The sequence below is a fragment of the Procambarus clarkii genome, chromosome 7 (assembly GCF_040958095.1).
Source record: "Procambarus clarkii isolate CNS0578487 chromosome 7, FALCON_Pclarkii_2.0, whole genome shotgun sequence".
NCBI classification, from domain to species: domain Eukaryota; kingdom Metazoa; phylum Arthropoda; class Malacostraca; order Decapoda; family Cambaridae; genus Procambarus; species Procambarus clarkii.
The window spans coordinates 39771560-39796492 of record NC_091156.1 but is presented as its reverse complement, the minus strand read 5'-3'; positions in this window follow the sequence as shown (position 1 = coordinate 39796492).

The window sequence follows — 24933 nt, the reverse complement described above, 5'->3', positions numbered from 1 at the left end:
GGAAGGGTGACGAAGTATAAAGTAGATGACAGCCAGCACCATGTCAAGGAAGGGTGACGAAGGATAAAGTAGATGACAGCCAACACCACATCATGGAAGGATGACGGAGTATAGGGTAGATGACAGCCAGAACGAAGAAAGGAAAGGGTGAAAGAGTATAGGGTAGATGTCGGCCAGCACTACGTCAATAAATGGTGACGTATTTAGACAGCATGATGACAGCACCACGTCATAGATAGGTGACATAGAATAGAGAAGATGACAGCCAGCACCATGTCAAGGAAGTGTAATGGACTATAGGGTAGATGACAGCCAGCACCATGTCAAGGAAGTGTGACGGACTATAAGGTAGATGACAGCCAGCACCATGTCAAGGACGTGTGACGGACTATAAGGTAGATGACAGCCAGCACCATGTCAAGGACGTGTGACGGACTATAAGGTAGATGACAGCCAGCACCATGTCAAGGAAGTGTGACGGACTATAAGGTAGATGACAGCCAGCACAATGTCAAGGACGTGTGACGGACTATAAGGTAGATGACAGCCAGCACCATGTCAAGGACGTGTGACGGACTATAAGGTAGATGACAGCCAGCACCATGTCAAGGAAGTGTGACGGACTATAAGGTAGATGACAGCCAGCACCATGTCAAGGACGTGTGACGGACTATAAGGTAGATGACAGCCAGCACCATGTCAAGGACGTGTGACGGACTATAAGGTAGATGACAGCCAGCACCATGTCAAGGAAGTGTGACGGACTATAAGGTAGATGACAGCCAGCACCATGTCAAGGAAGAGTGACGGACTATAAGGTAGATGACAGCCAGCACCATGTCAAGGAAGAGTGATGGACTATAAGGTAGATGACAGCCAGCACCATGTCAAGGAAGAGTGATGGACTATAAGGTAGATGACAGCCAGCACCATGTCAAGGAAGTTTGACGGACTATTGGGTAGATGACAGCCAGCATCATGTAGGAGAGTTTAGGGTAGTGGGTAGTACGCATCATGTAGGAGAGTTTAGGGTAGTGGGTAGCCAGCATCATGTAGGAGAGTTTAGGATAGTGGGTAGCCAGCATCATGTAGGAGAGTTTAGAGTAGTGGGTAGTACGCATCATGTAGGAGAGTTTAGGGTAGTGGGTAGCCAGCATCATGTAGGAGAGTTTAGAGTAGTGGGTAGTACGCATCATGTAGGAGAGTTTAGGGTAGTGGGTAGCCAGCATCATGTAGGAGAGTTTAGGATAGTGGGTAGCCAGCATCATGTAGGAGAGTTTAGAGTAGTGGGTAGTACGCATCATGTAGGAGAGTTTAGGGTAGTGGGTAGTACGCATCATGTAGGAGAGTTTAGGGTAGTGGGTAGCCAGCATCATGTAGGAGAGTTTAGGATAGTGGGTAGTACGCATCATGTAGGAGAGTTTAGGGTAGTGGGTCGCCAGCATCATGTAGGAGAGTTTAGAGTAGTGGGTAGCCAGCGTCAAGAAAGAGGGTGTAAGAAAGTGTATGAAAATTGGGAGCCAGCATCACGTCTCCTCTCCGGCATGCCTCATTGGACCTCTCACTCGACAATATCTCCGTTCCAAATATAACTCGCCCGGCCTCTGCCATCCCTCGAAGACTCGCTCTCCTCCGCAGGTCTCCAGCTGTTTTTCCTCCTTCAACAGCGTCCTCGTTCAAAGTCCTGACCCCTGACTTGTCTGCCATCCTTCTTTCACTCTCACCCGCACTCCTCTTTTCTTCCCCAGTTCTCTTCCACTATCTTTTCTCACCAGGTCCGTCACTCCCAACTTCCTTCTCTCCTCAGCTGCTCTACCCATTCCTTTCTCTTCCCTGCTGTTTTTTCTTTTCACTTCTCTCCCCTCCTGCTCTGCCCTCTCCGTTTTCTTCTCTACTGCTATACCCTCTCCGTTCTCTCCCTGCTGTTCTGCCCTCTACTTTCTCTCCCCTCCTGCTCTTCCCTTTCCGTTCTCTTCCCTGCTGCTCTGCCCTCTCCGTTCTCTTCCCTGCTGCTCTTCCCTCTGCTGACCTTAGCACAGTGTTGGCCGAGGATGATATCCATGACGGCGTCATTGATGTCCTCTGTTCCGTCGACCAGCAACACGTCACATTCTTGGAAGCGAGGCTTGGTCAGCTGCCAGGCCTTCACCAGTCCGTCCTGTTGACAACACACAACCGTCACACGTGCTCTCACCAGAACATTTATATCAATGGAAAATTGACATCTGTCAGATAGGTAACAGTCGGAAACATGCCATCTGTCAGATGAGTATGCAATGACAGTAATGTATGCGGTCCATTAGGTTTATTACATTGGAAAATGCCACCAAGTTTTACAATGTGCCAGTACACCTCTCCTGGCAGCTGACTTCCCATTTGATGAAAGTGGGTTACAACAGTGTCCATAACACACCTGTGTCATGGTCACCGGCAGCCTGGCCAACCACGTGTTACAACACGGTTCATAACCCACTCACCTGTGTCATGGAGATTTGCTGCCTCTCCGAGCACCTGTTCATCTCCTTCCACACTGACTCGGCAAGTGACAGGATCTGACAATACAATATTCAAGTATAAACACAAAGTACATCGCAGGTCAGTTATCGTCACTGTACCTTCCAGGTACAGCGGAACATAATGCAATAGTTCTACACGTTATCTTGCATCTTTATGTGAAGTTACAGAAACATATTCTCCTCTAGCGGTTGAGGGCAGTATTCTTATCTAGTGGTTAAGGAAACATGCTCATCGAAGGGAAGTATGCACCTCTAAGGAAAGTATGCTCCTTTAGGGCTTAAGGGAAGTATACTCATTTGGTACTCAAGGGAAAGTATGCTACTTTGTTACTTAGGGAAAGTATGTTCTTATGGCGCCCAAAGTAAAATATGATCACTAGCATCATAGGGTAAGTGTACTTAACTAGTTATTCAGGGTAAGTGGAAAGTTCCCCATACAGTAGGGAGTTGCAGTCAATATTCCTCGATAAGTGAGGAGTTGGAAACCACATTTCCCCTCACGTGGTAAGTAGCAGCCAGGATTCCTCTTATATATGTGGAGCTACAGACCACATTCACTTTAAGGGCAAAATTACAGCCACCATTTTCACCAGAATAAGGAATAGAACCACCTTCTCAAGTAGACAGTTGCAGCCAACATTCCCTTCAAGTTAAAACATAAAGCAAACATTCCCCTCAAGTGGATTTATACAGCAAATATTTCCCTCAAGGGGCCAGTTGCAAGCAACATTCTCTTGAAGTGGAAAAATACAGCAAACATTCCCCACAAGTTGATAAATACAGCAAACATTCCCCCTCTAGTGGACAAAACAGCAAACATTCCCCTCAAGTGTAGAAATGCAGCAAACATTCGCTTGAAGTGGAGATATACAGCAAACATTCCCCTCAAGTGGAGAAATACAGCAAACATTCCCCCCAAGTAGAGAAATACAGCCAACATTCCCTACAGTTGGAGAAATACAGCAAACATTCTTCTAAGTGGAGAAATACAGCAAACAATCCCTTCAAGTGAAGACGTAAACCAGACATTCTCACTAAGTGGTGAAATACAGTCAATATTCCCCCTCAAGCAGAGCTACCTCAGATGGTTGTTTGCAACCCACATTGCTCTCGTTGAATCCGACGACTGGCCATGTTCCCGAGTGTTGATAAGAATCAAAGCGCCGAGGGCCCCTTACTCAGCCCGAGTGTATTCCTGTACCACATTAAGTACAAGTTGCTGGTGTTCGCCTATGAGATTAGATTTTTTTCTTGTGAAGGGATAAAGCTATCCATTTCATTATGTATTATTACTTCAATATATACATTGAAGTCCTTGTACAAGGACTGAACCTACACATTATTACACACTCACCAACATATTGGACTAACACTCAATATGGACTGAACCTGCTCATTATATTACAGATTCACCAACACATTGGACTAATACTAAACATGGACTGAACCTGCACCTTATATTACACACTCACCAACATATTGGACTAACCTCATATCGATATTTGTCCCGCAAGGTTTCAATTTCCAAATCGCAATTAGTTTTGTAGGGCACGTGCTGCAGGGTGATGAACTCGTTCGAAGAACTCACAAAGTGATTAACTGTTTGTCTTACCAAGTACAGAGTCTTGAAGCTGCAAGTTGTTCATAATGTATACAACTGTTATTAGGACAATGTACATAAGTTATCGACATAGTGTACACAAGATATTGGCAGAGTATTCACAAGTTATACAAAGAGCATACACAAGATATTAAAAGAATGTACATATTTTATTGAAATAGTGACACAAGTTATTAGGGAATATTCACAAGGTTTTTGCAAGTGTACATATATATATATATATATATATATATATATATATATATATATATATATATATATATATATATATATATATATATATATATATATATATATATATATATATATATATATATATATATATATATATATATATATATATATATATATATATATATATATATATATATATATATATATATATATATATATATATATATATATATATATATATATATATGTACAGAGTTTACAAAAGTTATTGGAGAGTGAACACAACTTATTGATAGATTGTACACAAGTTCTTGGAAGAATATACACTACTGGGAGACTGTACACAAGCTATGTGTTCTAGTGGCTTTACAATAATGTAAGAACTCTTGTATATGCATATACAATATATAAATATATATATAAATATATATATATATATATATATATATATATATATATATATATATATATATATATATATATATATATATATATATATATATATATATATATATATATATATATACATATGTCGTACCTAGTAGCCAGAACGCACTTCTCAGCCTACTATGCAAGGCCCAATTTGCCTAAAAAGCCAAGTTTTCATGAATTAATTGTTTTTCGACTACCTAACCTAACTTTTTCGGCTACCTAACCTAACCTATAAGGATAGGTTAGGTTAGGTTAGGTAGGGTTGGTTAGGTTCGGTCATATATCTACGTTAATTTTAACTTCAATAAAAAAAATTGACCTCATACATAATGAAATAGGTAGCTTTATCATTTCATAAGAAAACAATTAGAGAAAATATATTAATTTATGAAAACTTGGCTTATTAGGCAAATCGGGCCTTGCATAGTAGTCGAAAAGTTATATATATATATATATATATATATATATATATATATATATATATATATATATATATATATATATATATATATATATATATATATATATATATATATATATATATATATATATATATATATATATATATATATATATATATATATATATATATATATATATATATGTCGTACCTAATAGCCAGAACGCACTTCTCAGCCTACTATTCAAGGCCCGATTTGCCTAATAAGCCAAGTTTTCATGAATTAATGTTTTTTCGTCTACCTAACCTACCTAACCTAACCTAGCTTTTTTTGGCTACCTAACCTAACCTTACCTATAAATATAGGTTAGGTTAGGTTAGGTAGGGTTGGTTAGGTTCGGTCATATATCTACGTTAATTTTAACTCCAATAAAAAAAAATTGACCTCATACATAGAGAAAAGGGTTGCTTTATCATTTCATAAGAAAAAATTATGGTAAATATATTAATTCAGGAAAACTTGGCTTATTAGGCAAATCGGGCCTTGAATAATAGGCTGAGAAGTGAGTTCTGGCTACTAGGTACGACATATATATATATATATATATATATATATATATATATATATATATATATATATATATATATATATATATATATATATATATATATATATATATATATATATATATATATATATATATATATATATATATATATATATATATATATATATATATATATATATATATGCAATTGACGATCACAAAACACTGATCATTTTATGCGGAAAATCCACAGAGAAATATGAAATGAGGTGAACGTTTCGGCTTTGTTAAAGCCTTTGTCAACACCAGACTGACTAAGGAGAAGGGAGAAGGGGAAGATATATAGGCCGACACCTGACCACCCCATCCCAAGGGTTGGTCAGGTGTAATTAACCAAAAACAGGTCACAACATGCTTATAGTATTTGAACTGCCCAAACGTCTAATGCATTGTATCTACATACGAGTTTATGCGATCACAATATTAACTGGAATGGTGCAAAAAGCATTACCAATTGTGGGGATTTCGTGGAACGGAATTTGATTGAGTCTGCTCTAATCAGTCAGTGTCTAAATCTTCTTAATGTTAGTACTGGAATGTACAAACTTGATCCATTTTTAAGTTATAATATTGCACAACAGTTTAAGAAACAACTCTTATAGAGAGGCTTACAATGTCTCATTATAATTGTATATTCATATATTGTGTGTTCATGAGGCTTTTCTTTAATCTTTTTTCCTTATTCTCTGACCGCTTAATCCTCTTTGACCATTTTAAGCTAAGCTATACCTGTTTTTGGTTAATTACACCTGACCAACTCTTGGGATGGGGTGGTCAGGTGTCGGCCTATATATCTTCCCCTTCTCCCTTCTCCTTAGTCAGTCTGGTGTTGACAAAGGCTTTAACAAAGCCGAAACGTTCACCTCATTTCATATTTCTCTGTGGATTTTCCACATATATATATATATATATATATATATATATATATATATATATATATATATATATATATGCGAACAAGCCTGAATGGTCCCCAGGACAATATGCAACTGAAAACTCACACCCCAGAAGTGACTCGAACCCATACTCCCAGAAGCGACGCAACTGGTATGTACAAGACGCCTTAATCCACTTGACCATCACGACCGGACAAAATGAGGTGATAGCCGAGGCTATTTGAACCACCCCACCGCCGGCACTCGGATAGTAATCTTGGGCATAGCATTTTACCAAATCACCTCATTCTTTGGGGCACACGTGAGGAACACAAATGCGAACAAGCCTGAATGGTCCCCAGGACAATATGCAACTGAAAACTCACACCCCAGAAGTGACTCGAACCCATACTCCCAGAAGCAACGCAACTGGTATGTACAAGACGCCTTAATCCACTTGACCATCACGACCGGACAAAATGAGGTGATAGCCGAGGCTATTTGAACCACCCCACCGCCGGCACTCGGATAGTAATCTTGGGCATAGCATTTTACCAAATCACCTCATTCTTTGGGGCACACGTGAGGAACACAAATGCGAACAAGCCTGAATGGTCCCCAGGACAATATGCAACTGAAAACTCACACCCCAGAAGTGACTCGAACCCATACTCCCAGAAGCAACACAACTGGTATGTACAAGACGCCTTAATCCACTTGACCATCACGACCGGACAAAATGAGGTGATAGCCGAGGCTATTTGAACCACCCCACCGCCGGCACTCGGATAGTAATCTTGGGCATAGCATTTTACCAAATCACCTCATTCTTTGGGGCACACGTGAGGAACACAAATGCGAACAAGCCTGAATGGTCCCCAGGACAATATGCAACTGAAAACTCACACCCCAGAAGTGACTCGAACCCATACTCCCAGAAGCAACGCAACTGGTATGTACAAGACGCCTTAATCCACTTGACCATCACGACCGGACAAAATGAGGTGATAGCCGAGGCTATTTGAACCACCCCACCGCCGGCACTCGGATAGTAATCTTGGGCATAGCATTTTACCAAATCACCTCATTCTTTGGGGCACACGTGAGGAACACAAATGCGAACAAGCCTGAATGGTCCCCAGGACAATATGCAACTGAAAACTCACACCCTGATATATATATATATATATATATATATATATATATATATATATATATATATATATATATATATATATATATATATATATATATATATATATATATATATATATATATATATAAAGATATTAGGAGACTGTACATAAGTGTTTTGTGATATCCAATTTTTTTTTCGATTTGAAGGAGTGTGTGGATTGAGTGAAAGTAAGATGTGTGGTGGGAGGGTAATGTCTAAGAGGTGTGGAGAGCGTTGTTAGAGCCACTCATATAAGCGGGATACTCTGATACTAAACTTGGCACTTTAAAGATGTATTTCTAGATATCATACATATAGTATATTCTGTCTCACTGTCAGGCTCCACCCGAAACTGTAATACACGCAAGACATACATTGTGTCACTGTTAAGCCGTACAAGCTGCTGTCATACATGCTGTCTGTCACGATTAAGCTGTACAAGCAGTTGTCATACATGTAGTATGTCACTGTTAAGCCGTATAAGCAGCTGGCATACATGCAGTGTGCCACAGTTAAGCTGTACAAGCAGCTGTCATACATTCAAAACATACAGTGTATAACTGTTAAACTGTTCAAGAAGCGGTCATACATGCAGTATATCGCTTTTAAATTATACAGTCAGCTGCAATACATGCAGGACATGCAGTGTGTGTGTCACTATTAAGCTGAAAACGCAGCTGTCATTCATCCAGTGTCACTATTAGGCTGTACAAGAAGCTGTAATACATACAGGATAAACAGTGTGTCACTATAAAGCTGTACAAGCAGCTGCCATACATGCAGTATATCACAGTTAGGCTATACAAACAACTGTCATACATGGAGAAAATGAAGATAATAAATTCCAAGGGAGTTAAGTGTCCAAACACTTTAATGATCAACATGAAAAGTTACATTATAACAGACTTTCTCACATAAATTTTCTAGTGTTTGTGATGAAATATTTAAATTTGACATCAAGCAAATTATGAAGTACTTTAATCACAATATTTCAGGCTATCACATTCTACTGTTCAATGCTCTTGCTGGTCTTACCTGCTTCTGTACTGATCACTTGGAAAAAATAACGTTTGGTTACCAACAATTTTGACATCCATTCTATTAAGTGACGAAAATCTGAAAAACAAATGGAAAAAAACATTATTGAATAATAATTTCGTCCAAACCAAACATTAAGATGTGTTGCTCTTTTGTAACCTCTTGTGCAAACATTGGAAGTACAGATTTCCTGGAATATAAAGATATATTTGCTCTGTCCAACATATTGATGAAGACTCTGGTATGGGCGAATAGTTTCCTCATGAACCAAAAGATCTGTAGGAGGTTGCATTAATATAACTGCCAAAAACTGTAGTTTAGGAAAGTTCATATATGACTATTACATTTCCAAGGCCAAGAAGAGAGACCGAGTTAAGATCAAACACGCGACAACGGCACTGCCAAGTGTGACGTTCAGATAATGTTGCACCAGTACCAGAGCTGTAGTGTGAGGCTCTAATGTGAGTGTAGCCATCAGGGACCCTGCAGTGTGGGTGTAGCCACCAGGCACCCAGTGGTGTTAGTATAGCCACCAGACAACTCTGTAGTGTGAGTGTAGCCACCAGGCAGCACTGTAGTGTGACTGTAGCCACCCGGCAGCACTGTAGTGTGAGTGTAGCTACCCCGCACCCTGTATCCTAGTGATGTAATACTTAGTGGAATAATACCCAAGTGGTACAATAACCTAGTAGTGTAATACTCTTTTTGCTTAATAACATGGTGGTGTAATAACCTAGTTGAGTAATAACCTTTGAGTGTAATAGTATAGTAATGTAATAATCTCGAGGTGTAATAACCTTGTCATGTAATAATCTAGTGGCTAGATAACCTAGTGGTGTAATTGTCAAGTGGTTTAATTACCTATTGGTGTAATAACCTAGTAATGTAATAATCTCGAGGTGTAATAACCTAGTCATGTAATAATCTAGTGGCTAGATAACCTAGTGGTGTAATTGTCAAGTGGTTTAATTACCTATTGGTGTAATAACCTAGTGATGTAATAATCTAGTGGTGTAATAACCTAGTCATGTAATAATATAGAGGTGTAATAACCTAGTAATGTAATAATCTAGTGGTGTAATAACCTAGAGGTGAAATAATCTAGTTTTGTAATAATCTAGTGGTGCAATAATCAAGTGGTGTAATTTCCTAGTAGTGTAATAATCCAGTGGTGTAATGACCAAGTCATGTAATAAACTAGCGGAGTAATAACATAGAAGTGTAATACCCATTTGGTGAAATAATCTAGTTGTGTAATAACCTAGTGGTGTAATTACCTAGTGGTTTAATGACCTAGTAGTGTAATAACCTAGTGGCGTAAAAACTTAGTTGTGTAATAACCTAGTGATGTAATACCAGGATATACCAGAACATATATAATACAAAGGATATTCATTTTCTCACTGTTAAGATAAACAAACAGCTGTTATACATACTGGTCATGTAGTGTATCACTGTTAAGATAAACAACAGCTGTCATACATACTGGTCATGTAGTGTATCACTGTTAAGATAAACAAACAGCTGTCATACATACTGGTCATGTAGTGTATTACTGTTAAGATAAACAAACAGCTGTCATACATACTGGTCATGTAGTGTATTACTGTTAAGATAAACAAACAGCTGTTATACATACTGGTCATGTAGTGTATCACTGTTAAGATAAACAAACAGCTGTTATACATACTGGTCATGTAGTGTATCACTGTTAAGATAAACAAACAGCTGTCATACATACTGGTCATGTAGTGTATCACTGTTAAGATAAACAAACAGCTGTCATACATACTGGTCATGTAGTGTATCACTGTTAAGATAAACAAACAGCTGTCATACATACTGGTCATGTAGTGTATCACTGTTAAGATAAACAAACAGCTGTTATACATACTGGTCATGTAGTGTATTACTGTTAAGATAAACAAACAGCTGTTATACATACTGGTCATGTAGTGTATTACTGTTAAGATAAACAAACAGCTGTTATACATACTGGTCATGTAGTGTATCACTGTTAAGATAAACAAACAGCTGTTATACATACAGAAAATGTAGATAATGAATTCCAAGGGAGTTAAGTGTCCAAACACTTAAATGATCAAGATGAAACATAACATTATAACAGACTTTCACAAATAAATTCTCTGGTGTTTGTGGTGAAATATTCAAATTTGACATCAGGCATATAACGAAATATTTTAATAACCATATTTCATCACATCTTACTGTTCATTGCTCTCGCTAGTCTCACCTTGTTCTTGAGTGGTTGCTTATGTCGATGAACTTGGCTATATCAATGAGACCAATTGTGCCCTCCAATTTATTAATTGACGAAAATCTGAAAAACAAAAGAAAAAACATTATTGAATGATAATTTCGTTCAAACCAAACATTAGGATTTTTTTTTTTTGTAACCCCTTGTGCAACATTGGAAGGACAGATTTTCTGGAATTTGATGATATATTTGTTCTGTCCATCATATAGATGAAGACTCTGGTGAGGGCGAATAGTTTCTCATGAACCTGGAGATCTGCATGAGGTTGCTTTAGTACAACTGCCAGCAACTGCAGTTTAGGAAAGTTCATAAATGACTATTACATTTCCAAGACCAAGAAGAGAGACGGAATTAAGATCAAACACGCGACAACGCCACTGCCGAGTGTGACGTTCAGCACCAGAGCTGTAGTGTGAGGCTCTAGTGTGAGTGTAGCCACCAGGCAGCCCTCTAGTGTGAGTGTAACTACCAGGCAGCCCTCTAGTGTGAGGCTTTAATGTGAGTGTAGCCACCAGGCAGCCCTCTAGTGTGAGGCTCTAGTGTGAGTGTAGCCACCAGGCAGCCCTCTAGTGTGAGTGTAGCCACCAAGCAGCCCTCTAGTGTGAGTGTAGCCACCAGGCAGCCCTCTAGTGTGAGTGTAGCCACCAGGCAGCCCTCTAGCGTGAGTGTAGCCACCAGGCAGCCCTCTAGTGTGAGTGTAGCCACCATTCAGCCCTCCAGTGTGAGGTTCTAGTGTGAGTGTAGCTACCAGGCAGCCCTCTCGTGTGAGTGTAGCCACCAGGCAGCCCTCTAGTGTGAGTGTAGCCACCAGGCAGCCCTCTAGTGTGAGGCTCTAGTGTGAATGTAGCTACCAGGCAGCCCTCTGGTGTGAGGCTGTAGTGTGAGTGTAGCTACCAGGCACACTGTAGTGTGAGTGTAGCCACCAGGCAGCCTTCTAGTGTAAGTAGCTGCCAGGCATCCTGTAGTGTGAATGTAGCCACCAGGCAGCCTGTAGTGTGAATGTAGCCACCAGGCAGCCTGTAGTGTGAGTGTAGCAACCAGGCACCCTGTAGTGTGAGTGTAGCCACCACGCAGCCCTGTAGTGTGAGTGAAGCCACCAGGCACCCTGTAGTGTGAGTGAAGCCACCAGGCAGCCTGTAGTGTTAGTGTAGCCACTATAGGCAGCCTGTAGTGTGAGTGAAGCACCAGGCACCCTGTAGTGTGAGTGAAGCACCAGGCAGCCTGTAGTGCGAGTGTAGCCACCAGGCAGCCTGTAGTCTGAGTGAAGCACCAGGCACCCTGTAGTGCGAGTGTAGCCACCAGGCACCCTGTAGTGGGAGTGTAGCCACCAGGCACCCTGTAGTGTGAGTGTAGCCACCAGGCACCCTGTAGTGTTAGTGTAGCCACCAGGCACCCTGTAGTGTGAGTGAAGCACCAGGCACCCTGTAGTGCGAGTGTAGCCACCAGCACCCTGTAGTGTGAGTGTAGCCACCAGGCAGCCTGTAGTCTGAGTGAAGCACCAGGCACCCTGTAGTGTGAGTGTAGCACCAGGCACCCTGTAGTGTGAGTGTAGCCACCAGGCACCCTGTAGTATGAGTGAAGCACCATGCACCCTGTAGTGCGAGTGTAGCCACCAGGCACCCTGTAGTGTGAGTGTAGCCACCAAGCACCCTGTAGTATGAGTGAAGCACCAGGCACCCTGTAGTGTGAGTGTAGCTGCCAGGCATCCTGTAGTGTGAGTGTAGCAACCAGGCACTCTGGAGTGAGTGTAGCAACCAGGCGTCCTGTAGTGTGAGTGTAGCCACCAGGCACCCTGTAGTGTGAGTGAAGCCACCAGGCACCCTGTAGTGTGAGTGTAGCTGCCAGGCATCCTGTAGTGTGAGTGTGGCCACCAGGCACCCTGTAGTGTGAGTGTAGCCACCAGGCACCCTGTAGTGTGAGTGAAGCACCAGGCACCCTGTAGTGTGAGTGAAGCACCAGGCACCCTGTAGTGTGAGTGTAGCCACCAGGCACCCTGTAGTGTTAGTGTAGCCACCAGGCACCCTGCAGTGTGAGTGAAGCACCAGGCACCCTGTAGTGCGAGTGTAGCCACCAGGCACCCTGTAGTGTGAGTGTAGCCACCAGTCACCCTGTAGTGTGAGTGTAGCCACCAGGCACCCTGTAGTGTGAGTGTAGCCACCAGGCACCCTGTAGTGTGAGTGTAGCCACCAGGCACCCTGTAGTGTGAGTGAAGCCAACAGGCAGCCTGTAGTGTGAGTGTAGCCACTAGGCAGCCTGTAGTGTGAGTGAAGCACCAGGCACCCTGTAGTGTGAGTGAAGCACCAGGCAGCCTGTAGTGTGAGTGTAGCCACTAGGCAGCCTGTAGTGTGAGTGAAGCACCAGGCAGCCTGTAGTGTGAGTGAAGCACCAGGCAGCCTGTAGTGTGAGTGAAGCACCAGGCAGCCTGTAGTGTGAGTGTAGCCACCAGGAACCCTGTAGTGCGAGTGTAGCCACCAGGCACCCTGTAGTGCGAGTGTAGCCACTAGGCACCCTGTAGTGCGAGTGTAGCCACCAGGCACCCTGTAGTGTGAGTGTAGCCACTAGGCACCCTGAAGTGTGAGGGAAGCACCAGGCACCCTGTAGTGCGAGTGTAGCCACCAGGCACCCTGTAGTGCGAGTGTAGCCACTAGGCACCCTGTAGTGCGAGTGTAGCCACCAGGCAACCCTGTAGTGTGAGTGTAGCCACTAGGCACCCTGTAGTGTGAGTGAAGCACCAGGGACCCTGTAGTGCGAGTGTAGCCACCAGGCACCCTGTAGTGCGAGTGTAGCCACTAGGCACCCTGTAGTGTGAGTGTAGCCACCAGGCACCCTGTAGTGTGAGTGAAGCACCAGGCACCCTGTAGTGTGAGTGTAGCCACCAGGCAGCCTGTAGTGTGAGTGTAGCCACCAGGCACCCTGTAGTGTGAGTGTAGCCACAAGGCACCCTGTAGTGTGAGTGTAGCCACCAGGCAGCCTGTAGTGTGCGTGTAGCCACCAGGCAGCCCTGTAGTGTGAGTGAAGCCACCAGGCACCCTGTAGTGTGAGTGAAGCCACCAGGCACCCTGTAGTGCGAGTGTAGCCACTAGGCACCCTGTAGTTCGAGTGTCGCCACTAGGCAGCCCTGTAGTGTGAGTGAAGCCACTAGGCACCCTGTAGTGTGAGTGAAGCCACCAGGCACCCTGTAGTGTGAGTGTAGCCACTAGGCACCCTGTAGTGTGAGTGTAGCCACCAGGCACCCTGTAGTGTGAGTGAAGCCACCAGGCAGCCCTGTAGTGTGAGTGAAGCCACCATGCAACCCTGTAGTGCGAGTGTAGCCACTAGGCACCCTATAGTGTGAGTGAAGCACCAGGCACCCTGTAGTGTGAGTGAAGCCACCAGGCACCCTGTAGTGTGAGTGAAGCCACCAGGCACCCTGTAGTGTGAGTGAAGCACCAGGCACCCTGTAGTGTGAGTGAAGCCACCAGGCACCCTGTAGTGTGAGTGAAGCCACCAGGCACCCTGTAGTGTGAGTGAAGCCACCAGGCACCCTGTAGTGCGAGTGTAGCCACTAGGCACCCTGTAGTTCGAGTGTCGCCACTAGGCAGCCCTGTAGTGTGAGTGTAGCCACCAGGCAGCCTGTAGTGTGAGTGTAGCCACCAGGCAGCCTGTAGTGTGAGTGTAGCCACCAGGCAGCCTGTAGTGTGAGTGTAGCCACCAGGCAGCCTGTAGTGTGAGTGTAGCCACCAGGCAGCCTGTAGTGTGAGTGAAGCCACCAGGCAGCCTGTAGTGTGAGTGTAGCCACCAGGCACCCTGTAGTGTGAGTGTAGCCACCAGGCAGCCTGTAGTGTGAGTGTAGCCACCAGGCACCCTGTAGTGTGAGTGTAGCCACCAGGCAGCCTGTAGTGTGAGTGTAGCCACCAGGCACCCTGTAGTGTGAGTGAAGCCACCAGGCACCCTGTAGTGTGAGTGTAGCCACCAGGCACCCTGTAGTGTGAGTGTAGCCACTAGGCACCCTGTAGTTCGAGTGAAGCCACTAGGCAGCCTGTAGTGCGAGTGTAGCCATTAGGCAGCCTGTAGTGTGAGTGTAGCCACCAGGCAGCCTGTAGTGTGAGTGTAGCCACCCGGCAGCCTGTAGTGTGAGTGAAGCCACCAGGCACCCTGTAGTGCGAGTGTAGTCACAAGGCAGCCCTGTAGTGTGAGTGAAGCACCAGGCACCCTGCAGTGTGAGTGTAGCCACCAGGCAGCCTGTAGTGTGAGTGTAGTCACTAGGCAGCCCTGTAGTTCGAGTGTCGCCACCAGATAGCCATATAGTATGATTGTAACTAGCAGGGCCAACTTACTGTGTTCCAATGTGTGCTAAAGCCATTGACTGAGCAGTGTTCACTGTAACATTGATAGGGAATGTTTGTGAATATTGTTCCTTTAGTGACTCATTGGGGAGAAGCAGGAGAAACCTGGTAAGTGGTCGCTCTTGGCACAACCGGCGCAGGGCTGTAGTCTTGCCCGCTCCAGCAAAGGCGTCGATCCTCACAACCTGTACAATAATTATAACATCATTCACAATCTGGACAATAATTAAACATCATTCACAAACTTGACTACCAACTATAATAACATTTACAACCTGGATAGCTATAATACCATCTTTGAGACCCTGGGCAACAAATTATAAAATAATTCTCAACCTTGACTACCAGTCATAAAATAATTCACAACCCGATCAACAACATCCCTCTAAATCCATGCAATTATATTATCAACATTCACTACCTGGGACAACAATAATACAATCATTCACAACTTGGAAGATAAATATAACATTCATCAAAACCTGGACAAAAATTATAACATCATTCACAACTTGACGATTATTATAGCATCATTCACAACTTGACGATTAGTATAGCATCATTCACAACATGGAGAACAATTACCTGATTGATTATAACATAACCACCTTGAATTATGACATTCTTCACAACCTAGACAACAATTATAGGATTCTTTTCAACCCAGTGCTGTAAGTGTGTACAACCCAGTGTATACTGTAAGTACACACATAGTGACGTTACTTACATGACCGGCTGCTGTAAATACACACGTAATGACGTTTCTTATATGACTGGCTTCTGTAAGCACACAAGAAGTAACTTTACTTACATGACTGACTGTAAAAACATACATTGTAAAGTTACTTACACGACTAGCTGCAAGTATACACATTGTGAAGTTACTTATATGCATGGCTGTAAGTACACACGGAATGACGTTACCTACTTGACTGGCTTCTGAAAGTACACACATAGTGACGTTACTTTCATGACTGGCTGAAAATACACACATTGTGAAGTTACTTAGATGAATGGTTGTAAGTCCATCAACTTGCAAGGTATTCAAGTTAAGGACACTGGCCTGTAGTTCAGTGCCTCCTGCCTATCCCCCTTCCTGTATGTCGGGACTACATAAGCCACCTTTCAAATTGTGGGCAATTATCCTGTTACCAAGGATTTGTTATACATTATGGAGAGTATCAGGCACAGTACTTCTGCTCTTTCCTTTAGTATCCATGATGAGATTCCATCTAGTCCTATAGCCTTTGTCACATCCAACTGTAGCAGACGCCTCCTTACCCCTCCAACTAGAAATCCATAACTCCTCTAGCGGTGCCTGGTTATCTATTCCCTCTCTTATCTCTGGAACTTCTCCTTGCTCTAATGTGAAGATCTCCTGAAATTTCTTATTGAGTTTCCTCACTCTTCCTGGTAGTTTGTAGTGAATCTGTCTACCCCTATCCTCAGTTTTATAACCTATTCTTTCACTGTTGTTTTTCTCTTGATGTGGTTGTGCAGCAATTTAGGTTGAGTCTTTGCCTAGCATACTATGTTATTTTCGTATTGCCCTTCTGTCTCTCTTCTCACCTTGACGTATTAATTCCTGGCACTCTGGTATCTTTCTCTGCTCACAAGTGTCCTGTTATTTCTATAGTTTCTCCACGACCTTGTACTTTGATGCTTTGCTAGCTTACTTCTCTGAATAAACCATGGGTTTCATGTCTGCATTTCGTTTTTTTTCCTTTTGGACTGAGACAAACTTGTCTGCTGCCTCCTTTCACTTCCGCGTGATGTAGTTCATCGTGTCTTGGGCCGTCTTTCCTCTGAGCGCTGTTTCCCAAAATTATATCTGTTAGGGATTTTCTGATCTCATAGTTTTCCTTTCGGAATGCCAGTCATTTGTTTTCAGGTCCCTTCCTTGAGTACACAGGTAATGAAGATACTTACATGACTGTCTCCTGTAAGCACACACGTAGTGACGTTACGTACCCAACTGGCTTTAAGTACATACGTAGTGACGATACTTACATGACTGGCTTCTGTAAGTACACACATTGTGACGTTACTTACATGACTGGGTGTAGGTACAAACGTAGTGACGTTACTTACATGATTGGCTCCTTTAAGTGCATACGTTGTAACGTTATTTACAATATTATTTTCTGAAAGTACACGCATTTTGGCGTTACTTACATGACTTTCTTCTGTAAGTACACACATTGTGACGTTATTTACATGACTGGCAGTAAGTCCAAACGTAAGGAAGCTACTTACATGATTGGTTTTTATTTTATGGTTGATGATTCTTAGTTGTTCTTGAGTAAGATGAAGAGTCTCGCTGTGGATGACCTTCTGTGTTGTCTGTTGACCCACAGACACTTGCTGCAGCTGTTGACCCACAGACACCTGCTGCAGCTGTTGACTCATAGGCACCTGCTGCAGCTGTTGACTCATAGGCACCTGCTGCAGCTGTTGACCCACAGACACCTGCTGCAGCTGTTGACCCACAGGCACCTGCTGCAGCTGTTGACCCACAGACACCTGCTGCAGCTGTTGACCCACAGACACCTGCTGCAGCTGTTGACCCACAGACACCTGCTGCAGCTGTTGACCCACAGGCACCTGCTGCAGCTGTTGACCCACAGACACCTGCTGCAGCTGTTGACCCACAGACACCTGCTGCAGCTGTTGACCCTCAGACACCTGCTGCAGCTGTTGACCCACAGACACCTGCTGCAGCTGTTGACCCTCAGACACCTGCTGCAGCTGTTGACCCACAGGCACCTGCTGCAGCTGTTGACCCTCAGACACCTGCTGCAGCTGTTGACCCACAGACACCTGATGTAGTTCTTCGAGATAATTTATTCCTGCAGTTCTCCATCTGTTCTCATACATGTGTAGTGTATAATACACCATGTAGTAGTACCTGTAAAGGTTTTCATATAGATAGTGTATAATAGACCAGGTGGAAGTACCTGTAAGGTTATCATAGTTGTAGAGTTTAATACACCAGGTTGTGGTACCTGTTACAACAACGACACCATTTACTAACTTTCAATACATTAGGCAAATATTCTTGCTGCTGATTTACTTCTAACAAGTTAACTCAAAGAAAACGAGATTGACGTGGGATTTTCCTCAAAAGAAAACAGGAATATAATTGCAATGTTACCATTTAATTCACCGTCTAATAATATTGGGAATTCTTCTTAAATCATCTGTCGCTGGAGAAGTAAACATAATAAAATCATTTCCTTTGAATGAAATAAATTATTATTACTAGAATATATTAAATATAAAGCCTCTTTCCTCCATAAAAAACACATCTGGTGTTGACGCCTATTTGGAAGAGAAAGAGGGGAGGAGCTATTAACCCTGGACAGTTCAAACGTGTCATGTTATCATCTGCAGTACTAGTGCATAACAAGTTATTGTCGAGGAGTTAAACAGCAAAATGGACACCATCGTTACCAGGCATTATAACCGTACAGTATACTAAATTATTTGTAGAGCTCCTATTTCATTGAGTAATTTTACTGTTATGGTTGTCATATATAAACAATAAATCCAAGGGAGAGCAACTATCTTATCTCTTTATTACAGATTATTATTATACACATCACTAAATAACTTATATGTGGCAAAATTTGTTGTGTAAACTCTTCTCCGGGTAAATTGAGAAGTGAAGTTACTAATGTGGCATTACTCAGGGGAGACTACGTGACAGACTAGCTACCCAAATTTTCTACACCAATAACTGAATGCAGAAGCCTTCTTATCAGATAAGGCTTGTCCAGTATATAGTAACCTCTGTAGTCTTAACACCTAGTAACATTGTAGTGAATGTCTACCAATATATTAATTTCGATTGGTAGACTATATATAAATAATAAACCCCAAGCTTGTGTAGAAAACGATTTGTGGGATTTTAATATCATACAGTCTAAATTATCATCATACAGTCAGCTATCAAAATAAATTAATTAACGTAAGTAATAAATTAATGTATAAATTATATAATAATTATAATATAAAAATTCATTAAATAAATTAATAATTTTAATCAAATAAATAAAAAATCCCATGAGTCAGTTTTCCCCACATGATTAGTTCTTAACGAACCGCACGAATCAGGAACATTATACTGGTTCTCAGACCACATATGATTGATCTACTTCGAACCAGGGTCATGATGAATGGCAGTCTTACCTGGGACGCGGTCGGGTCAAGATACCTGCTCCGCACCTTCCCCCCCCCCCTGCCCCCCATGCTGGGTACCGAGATGGAGTCACCAGAAGAACTGGCTACTTCCCACGGAGATATTAACATGGACTCTGAAAACAGCCAGTCAGACGAGGAGGGCGAGTATCAAGAAGTTCTGACAAGGCAAAAGAAGAAACGCAGAAGACAGGAGGCAAGGCGTAGTGTGGACAGTAATGGTACACTTAACGGAAACGACAAGAGAATGAAGAACGACGCCGAGACTGATGCAGACAAACGGACGGAACAATGTCAGGAAGGTGAGGGTCAGCGGAGATGGAGGCTTCTCTTCCCTGCCTCATGCACGCTGGCCTATCATCAGAAGCTGCTGTGGACAGTCACACTTGGAAGAGAACACCGCAAGTTCGAGCCCCTGCTGAAGGAAGGTGTCAACAGACCTTACCTAACGGTAGGTTCTATGGAGGCAGTGGAGTATCTTAGCCAGCAAGGATATGATGGAATTGTTATGGAAATACCGGAGGGGAACGAAAAGCTGACGAAGGTAATTATCTACAAATACCCTCAGATTCTAGACCCCGAGTTCATCCTCGACGACCAACGATTTGTGTGGGCCAAGCGTCACCTTATTAAAGGTGAAGCTAGGAGTCAGGTGGTGGCTCTAGTGAGAGGTGAAGTTCCCGAGAAAGTGTTCATCACCGGGGCGGGCTACAGGCATGTAGCAAAGTATGTGGAAGAGCCCATAATATGCCTGAAGTGCTGCAGATGGGGGCATAAATCCTGGAGCTGTCAAAATGATCCACGATGTCGTTTCTGCGGAAAGTCTCACCTCTCTAATGTGTGTAGAAATAGACTTAATCTGGGTGAGGAAATAGTTCCCAGATGCTGCAATTGTGGAGGTGTTCACAATGCCAGCTCGGCTGAGTGTAGCAAGAGGCCGAGTACGGATGTTCCCCGGCCGGTGAATGTTACAGAGCAAGCAAGAGCTCTTACCCAGACACCGGGAGCACAACAAAACAGTCTGCCCCAAACAGTGCCAGTGAACCGGACGAATGCGTGGGTAAAGGAGTCACCTTTACTTAGGCAGGCTCAAGCAACAAGCAGCCACGCCACCACTCAGGACTCCGGCAGTGACAGTGTAACGGTGAGTGAAGTGGCTACTGTGGCTCAGAAAGAGGGCCATAATGATATGGTCAAGGAAGTGTGGGCTGAACTTAGAAAAGTTGGTGAGTTCCTCCGAAATCTTGGGCAGAGAATCGAGTCTATCGAGGCGAAATTGAACGTTCAGGAGGTCAAGGAAAAACAAAACGGTGAAGGATAATCAGGATATAGTGGTTGAGGACAATAATGAAATATTGAGTGATGAAATGAAGGAAAGTGAAGTGTGTGTGAATGATGATAGTCGTAGTGAAAGGAAGAACCCTATAATTACACATAAAATGAAGGAATCATTTAGGCCAATAATGGACGTCACAGGGCTGAAAAAATCTCTTGAGAATCGCAATGTCGCTTTTACTGGTGAACTTGGGAGGAGGTGGGAGATGTTATACAAGGTATGGCTATCATTTAGTGAACTTATTGGGGATGACTTAGACAGTGAATTGATTAATAATGGATCACCCTAAACTGAAAGTGTTGTCATGGAATGTTAATGGTTTAAGAAACAGGGTTACAGATGTTCATTGTTATGTGATGGGAAATGATATTGATGTTGTAGCTCTCCAAGAGACAGGGGATAGGAATGAAGGATTATTGAAATTAAATGGCTATAAAGGGTTTAACCTCTTCGCCGCAAATAACATCAGAGGCACGTCGATTTATGTTAAGAACTCCATACCAGTAAAGTTAGTAGAACCGCCATCAAAAACGCAAGGTATAGAGAGTGTCTGTGTTAAATTATCATTAAGAGAAGGGGAATTTATTGTAGTTAATTTGTATGTATCCAGGAACTGCTTCGACGCTAACTATTTACCTGACTGCATTTATACTAATCCTTCACTGGTCATTGGGGACCTTAATGCTCGGCACACAAGCCTTGGGACAGTGGGTAGTATTAATACTAATGGGGCCAAGTGGTTACAGTTTCTACAAGATCATCCAGATACCTGTCTCTTGGGAAACAATGAACCAACTCACGTCAGGGGAGGATGGCTTGACTATGCCTGCATTTTAAACTCTCAGGGGATTATGGGGAAGGCTCGGGTTGTTCGGGAACTACTTAGTGACCACTTTGCCTTGAACGTTGAATTACCACTGGGGAAAAAACAAGTCCACTTTCAAAGGAAAAGGTTAAATATTAATAAAGATATGAAAAATTATTTTATTCAAAATATGGGAGATTGGTATCAACAATACACGCCGCTCTGCGTTGATAGTTTTTATGAGGACATGGTCGAGAACATAGAGAAATTAGTACAGAGGGAAAATAACGGGGGCAGGGGAAGCAAGACGCATGGACCTAAGAAATTTAAATATTCCAATGATCAGCAAGTCAAGGGGTGGGAGAGAATGCTACGGAGTGCACATAAAGAATGGTTAAAAAATGGAATGATGGATGAAGAGAAAAATACAATGTTGGAAGTGGCTAGGGAATGCAGTCAGGTGAGGAAGGAGGCGCGGGACAGATACTGGCAAGACTTTGCTCAGTCCATTGGTAATACTAAGAACCTGAAAGACATATGGAGAGCAGTAAACAAAATCAGGGGTTGTAAGACCAAATTCATTGCTCATTCAGATCCAGGGAAAGTTGCTAATGAGTTAGTAGATAAATGGGCAAGTGCTGCTGGTATGGAGTTCTTACCTGCAGACACGAGAGTCACCATTGAGTCATGGGAAAATATTAGAAATGGAGTAACTTTATGTGCCTTAAATACAAGATCTATAACATGCACTGAGATAACTCACGATGAGCTACTGGATGCTATAAAAAGTGGCAGCTCTACTGCTCCGGGAAAAGATGGAGTAACGTATGACATACTTAATTATTTAGCCGGTATGAAACCTAGTCCCTTACTTGATTTGTTTAATATAAGTTATAGAGAGGGAAAGTTACCAAGAAAATGGAAAGAGGCTGTCATCATTCCTATCCCTAAGTCAAACGGAGGCTACAGACCTGTCTCCTTAATATCCTGCTTTTGTAAAATGATGGAAAGGATTTTGTTAAATGGGCTACTCTACCTTGTAGGTGATAACATGTCCAGTAATCTCTTTGGTTTTATCAAAGGCAAAAGTACTGCGGATTGTCTCTTAAAGTGTTTGTCTAATGTGGATGACAATTGTAGAGTTTTTGTTGATCTACAAGGAGCATTTGATAAAGCCAATGGGGAAGTAATCTTATACGAATTAGCCAATCTGGGAATAACAGGGAGATTGCTACACTGGATAAGGGATTATCTACAAGGCAGAAAAGGTCAGGTGTATTACCAGGGATACATGTCTGAGGAACGGAGGTTTCAGTTAGGTACCCCACAAGGGGGAGTATTAAGTCCCACCTTATTCAATGTATTAATGAACAGATTAGCATCAGAGATGTATCCTCCAGGGGTCACGACGATCATATATGCTGATGACATTCTTATACAAGGCACTTCTGGGAACAAAATTCAAACTGCTCTTAACATACTTGGTACAACCTGTCACAAGTTAGGCTTAGTTATAAATGCAGATAAAACCAAATACGAGTATAGGAAACGAAGAAATATAACACTTACTCTAAATGGTGTGGAACTGAGCCGTGTTCAGAAGTACAAGTATCTGGGCATGTATGTTGGATACACATGTGAGAGTAAAAATGCTGAAATAAATCATATCAGCACCTTATGTAAAGCCCGTCTGCATCCTCTGAAAGCACTGGCTTTTTCTGGTAAAGGTGTTGGGGTACCTATCTTGCGGATGTTATACATAAGCACTGTTCGGTCCCTGATAGACTACGCAGCACCCGTATTGTCTTACACAGGCCAAGGCAGAATTCAAAAAATAGAGCTGATACAGAACGAGGCTATGAGGATTATTCTTGGATGTCAAAGAAATGCAATGATTGAAATAATGAGAATGGAATTAAATTTACAGAGTGTGTGTGATAGAGTCCGTGACATTAACACTAGTATCTATTCGTTTCATGCGGAGAAAAGGAGGGGATAAGCTGTTTGAGAGCATTGAGATCTGCCTGAGTGACGTACACACTTCCAGGAAACTGAGGGTGACACGCTACACGAGGGGATTAGCTCATGACCTCAGGGAATACGACGTACTTGACTGCTGTAAACCCTCTCGACAGTGTAATATGTCTGCTCCCTGGAAAGTACAGAAAATAGACGTCGAAATTGTACCCCCTCAAGGTGAAAAAGGTTCATCATGAACCGGGACAATTACGGTGTTTGTATGGAAGCATGATATCTCTGTTACCAAGAGGCAACCGTTTACATGTATATTGCGACGGGTCGATGGCGGAGGATGGCAGGGCAGGGTGTGGTGTGCTAATAAGGGAATATACGGAGTTTGGAACTGTGGACAGGATAATTGAACTCCGGCTTAGTAATTATATATCATCCACACAAGCTGAACTGCAGGCCATTCTGTCGTGTTTGGAGGAAGTACGTCATCACGACAAAAATGTTTTTGTATTTGTCGATAGCCGAGGAGTACTGGAGTCCTTAAACAGTCGAAACCCAGTCTTCATGTCTATAGTTGAGGACTGTAAGAGAAGAATAACTGAGATACAGCTGAAAGGTTATAGTGTGAAATTCATGTGGATTCCATCTCATGTTGGAATAGTGCTCAACGAGGTGGCGGATGACTTGGCCAAATGTGCCACATCAAAACCACAAGTTGACATTGAATGTGAATTCACAATGAGACAAATAAGAAGCAAAATCAGAAATATTCAGGCACAGGCGGGAGTGGAGAGGAGAGAGATAATGTATGAGAGAAGTCAAACCATGCAACACTACATGTATGTGAGTCAAAATACCCATTTCACTTATGGTAAAAGGAGAAATGCTTGGAGTGACTCTGTGTACATGCGGCTCAGGCTTTGGTACAAATATTACTGGGAATATGGGATAGGTGTTCATGATAATGACACGAAGTGTAAACTATGTGGTATGTTAAGGTCTCACACCCTTGCCCATTATGTTCTTGATTGTCCGTTGATTAATGTATATAGAAACACTGAGATAAGGACTGTTCCTGAACAAATAGCCTGGATGTGTCACAACAGAAAGGTTGATGATATTCTTGAGAGATATAAGAATTTTGCACCAAGATTGTAATATTTTGTTGAATTATCTG